The sequence below is a fragment of the Scomber japonicus genome, chromosome 6 (genome assembly GCF_027409825.1).
Source record: "Scomber japonicus isolate fScoJap1 chromosome 6, fScoJap1.pri, whole genome shotgun sequence".
Taxonomy (NCBI): Eukaryota; Metazoa; Chordata; class Actinopteri; order Scombriformes; family Scombridae; genus Scomber; species Scomber japonicus.
The window spans coordinates 2901123-2906122 of NC_070583.1; positions in this window are offsets into that span (position 1 = coordinate 2901123).

The window sequence follows — 5000 nt, forward strand, 5'->3', positions numbered from 1 at the left end:
GTCTTCTCTTTTCAAATGAATCTCACTCTGTGTTCGCACTGAGCTTACTCGCTCATTTTAAGGAATATCTGAATAAAATAAACACTGTCAGAATCTGCCGGCTTCTGTGTCTCTCACGGTGTTTTCGGTTTTTGGACAGGAGTTACGGTTTTCTCACAGTTTGCAATTGTTCGGAACCTTGTCAGAAGCCAAACTTTTTAGAATTCTGAGACTTTTTTCAAGGCAGAGCCTGAAATCGCCGTAGCAACCGCAGGGCCTTAGCTGACCTTAGCAACCTGTTGCTGGGCAGAATCTGACCTACTTTTTTGTGATTGGCTAAACTGATCTACCTTTTTGTGATTGGCCAATTCTTCCTGTCTGTCTGTTTTGCCAGTTAACTGAGGTAGCAGCCGAGCTAGTATTGATACTCTCTCTATATATACATATGAATTATACTGACAGTCTTACTGCTCAAATGCAGGCTGGTGTGTGTGTGTGTGTGTGTGTGTGTGTGTGTGTGTGTGTGTGTGTGTGTGTGTGTATGTGTACACACTGTGTTGTAGTGCTTAGAGTTAGTGCATGTTGCTACTGCCTTGTGCTCTGTGTGCTACTCTCTGCTTACATCTACTGTTACACTTGATACTGACTAGTAAGATGTACTTAATACTGCCACAGTAAAAGTTACTTAGTGTTATATGATTACTTTACAATTCTCTTTTGCCAAATTTCGGCGCGTAACTCCTCCCACAGCTTTGAGAAAACCCCGACAATATATACATCAAAACGTGCGGCTCGATCGGGGGAGGGGTGCTATGACTTTTGGTGTTGAAATTCCTATTTTTCCCAAAGTTATTCCCAAAACAAAATAGGCATAATTCTCCATTGGAAATGAATGGGAATTTCTTTTTAATCACAAAATTTCATCTTTTTTCAGAGTCACCTAGCTCTCTTATACTTGCACATAGAAATGTGATTCAAACTTTAAAACGAAGGAAAACTTGTGCTCTCTTCACAACACTAAACTGTTTTAACATAACATTTAAACTTTTCAAACTATGAGCAGTCAAACGAGGAGTGGAAATCACTTTTTCTTCAAAGTTAGAGTGGAAGCGGCAGTTGTTGACAGTCTTACTGCTCAAATGCAGGCCAGGCAGGTGTGTGTTTGTGTGTGTGTGTGCGTGTGTGTGTGTGTGCTGTAGTGTTGTGCATAGAGTTAGTGCATGTTCATACTGCCTTGTGCTCTGTGTGCTACTCTCTGCTGTACTCGTCCCGGCAGTAGCCCCGTGGCACTCAAAATTTCCCTGGAATTTTCTAGTGTTTACTTTACAATTCTCTTTTGCCAAATTTCGGCGCGTAACTCCTCCCGCAGCTTTGAGGAAACCTCGACAATATATACATCAAAACGTGCGGCTCGATCGGGGGAGGGGTGCTATGACTTTTGGTGTTGAAATTCCAAAGTTTCCCAAAGTTATTCCCAAAACAATATCGGCATAATTCTCCATTGGAAATGAATGGGAATTTCTTTTTGAACAAAAAATTTCTTCCTTTTTCAGAATCACCTAGCTCTCTCATACTTGCACATAGAAATGTGATTCAGACTTTAAAGCAGAGGAAAACTTGTGCTCTCTTCACAACATTAAACTGTTTTAACATAACCTGTAATCTTTTCAAAGTATGAGCAGTCAAATGAGGAGTGGAAATCACTTTTTCTTCAAAGTTAAGAGTGGAAGCGGCAGTTATTGACACTCTTACTGCTCAAATGCAGGCCAGGCAGGTGTGTGTGTGTGTGTGTGTGTGTGTGTGTGTGTGTTTTGTACACACTATGTAGTGTGCTAACATTATATGTGAAGTGTAAAGTGCTGTAGTGTCGTGCATAGAGTTAGTGCATGTTGCTACTGCCTTGTGCTCTGTGTGCTACTCTCTGCTGTACTCGTCCCGGCAGTAGCCCCGTGGCACTCAAAATTTCCCTGGAATTTTCTAGTGTTTACTTTACAATTCTCTTTTGCCAAATTTCGGCGCGTAACTCCTCCCACAGCTTTGAGAAAACCCCGACAATATATACATCAAAACGTGCGGCTCGATCGGGGGAGGGGTGCTATGACTTTTGGTGTTGAAATTCCTATTTTTCCCAAAGTTATTCCCAAAACAAAATAGGCATAATTCTCCATTGGAAATGAATGGGAATTTCTTTTTAATCACAAAATTTCATCTTTTTTCAGAGTCACCTAGCTCTCTTATACTTGCACATAGAAATGTGATTCAAACTTTAAAACGAAGGAAAACTTGTGCTCTCTTCACAACACTAAACTGTTTTTACATAACATGTAAACTTTTCAAACTATGAGCAGTCAAACGAGGAGTGGAAATCACTTTTTCTTCAAAGTTAGAGTGGAAGCGGCAGTTATTGACACTCTTACTGCTCAAATGCAGGCCAGGCAGGTATGGTGTGTGTGTGTGTGTGTGTGTGTGTGTGTGTGTGTGTGTGTGTGTGTGTGTGTGTGTGTGTGTGTGTGTGTGTGTGTGTGTGTGTGTGTGTCTTTGTGTGTCTTTGTGTGTGAGTGTTTGTACACACTATATTATGTGCTAATACAGGGTATGTGTGAAGCGTCAAATGCTGTAGTGTCGTGCATAGAGTTAGTGCATGTTGCTACTGCCTTGTGCTCTGTGTGCTACTCTCTGCTTACATCTACTGTTACACTTGATACTGACTAGTAAGATGTACTTAATACTACCACAGTAAAAGTTACTTAGTGTTATATGATCAGGGTGACTTTTGAACACTGGAAATAAATCATGTACTCGTCCCGGCAGTAGCCCCGTGGCACTCAAAATTTCCCTGGAATTTTCTAGTGTTTACTTTACAATTCTCTTTTGCCAAATTTCGGCGCGTAACTCCTCCCACAGTTTTGAGAAAACCCTGACAATATATACATCAAAACGTGCGGCTCGATCGGGGGAGGGGTGCTATGACTTTTGGTGTTGAAATTCCAATTTTTCACAAAGTTATTCCCAAAACAAAACAGGCATGATCCTCCATTGGAAATGAATGGGAATTTCTTTTTAAACACAAAATTTCATCTTTTTTCAGAATCACCTAGCTCTCTTATACTTGCACATAGAAATATGATTCAAACTTTAAAACGGAGGAAAACTTGTGCTCTCTCCAAAACACTAAACTGTTTTTACATAACATGTAAACTTTTCAAACTATGAGCAGTCAAACGAGGAGTGGAAATCACTTTTTTTTCAAAGTTAGAGTGGAAGTGTCAGTTATTGACACTCTTACTGCTCAAATGCAGGCCAGGCAGGTGTGTGTTTGTGTGTGTGTGTGTGTGTGTGTGTGTGTGTGTGTGTGTGTGTGTGCTGCAGTGTTGTGCATAGAGTTAGTGCATGTTCATACTGCCTTGTGCTCTGTGTGCTACTCTCTACTGTACTCGTCCCGGCAGTAGCCCCGTGGCACTCAAAATTTCCCTGGAATTTTCTAGTGTTTACTTTACAATTCTCTTTTGCCATATTTCGGCGCGTAACTCCTCCCGCAGCTTTGAGAAAACCCCGACAATATATACATCAAAACGTGCGGCTCGATCGGGGGAGGGGTGCTATGACTTTTTGGTGTTGAAATTCCAATTTTTCCCAAAGTTATTCCCAAAACAAAACAGGCATCATTCTCCATTGGAAATGAATGGGAATTTCTTTTTGAACACAAAATTTCATCTTTTTTCAGAATCACCTAGCTCTCTCATACTTGCACATAGAAATGTGATTCAAACTTTAAAACGAAGGAAAACTTGTTCTCTCTTCACAACACTAAACTGTTTTTCCATAACATGTAAACTTTTCAAACTATGAGCATTCAAACGAGGAGTGGAAATCACTTTTTCTTCAAAGTTAGAGTGGAAGCATTAGTTATTGACACTCTTACTGCTCAAATGCAGGCCAGGCAGGTATGGTGTGTGTGTGTGTGTGTGTGTTTGTACACACTATATCATCATAGAGTTAGTGAATGTTGCTACTCTCTGCTGTACTCGTCCCGGCAGTAGCCCCGTGGCACTCAAAATTTCCCTGGAATTTTCTAGTGTTTACTTTACAATTCTCTTTTGCCAAATTTCGGCGCGTAACTCCTCCCACAGTTTTGAGAAAACCCCGACAATATATACATCAAAACGTGCGGCTCGATCGGGGGAGGGGTGCTATGACTTTTGGTGTTGAAATTCCAAAGTTTCCCAAAGTTATTCCCAAAAAACCGGGAATATTTCTCCATTGAAAATGAATGGGATTTTTTTTTTAAAAGCACAAAAATTCACTTTTTTTAAGAGTCACCTAGTTCGCTCATACGTGCACATAGAAACGTCATTCAAACTTTAAAACGAAGGAAAATTTGTCCTCTCTGGAAAAATACCAAATTATTTTACATAACATGTAAACTTTTCAAACTGTGAGCAGTCAAACGAGGAGTGGAAATCACTTTTTCGTCAAAGTTAGAGTGGAAGCGGCAGTTAGTTAGAGTGTGAGAAGCAGTAATTCATAACCTTCATTTTTATTTTTAACTCGAGCTCACGGCCAAACCGTAAAAAGGAGACAAATAATTTTTGGTCAAAATGTAGACATAGGTGTTGGGATTCATAAAATGTGAAGTTGACCGGCGGGATCTGCACAAAATTTAAACGGGGGGGCCGAGACCGGCGGCAATACCTGTCTCGCTCCCCATTAAACCTAATGTAATCATCTTCTTTTTTCAAAAGAATCTCACTCTGTGTTCGCACTGAGCTTACTCGCTCATTTTAAGGAATATCTGAATAAAATAAACACTGTCAGAATCTGCCGGCTTCTGTGTCTCTCACGGTGTTTTCAGTTTTTGGACAGGAGTTACGGGTTTCTCACAGTTTGCAATTGTTCGGGACCTTGTCAGAAGCCAAATCCCTCAGAATTTTGAGACATTTTTCAAGGCAGATCCTGAAATCGCCGTAGCAACCGCAGGGCCTTAGCTGACCTTGGCAACCTGTTGCTGGGCAGAATCTGAT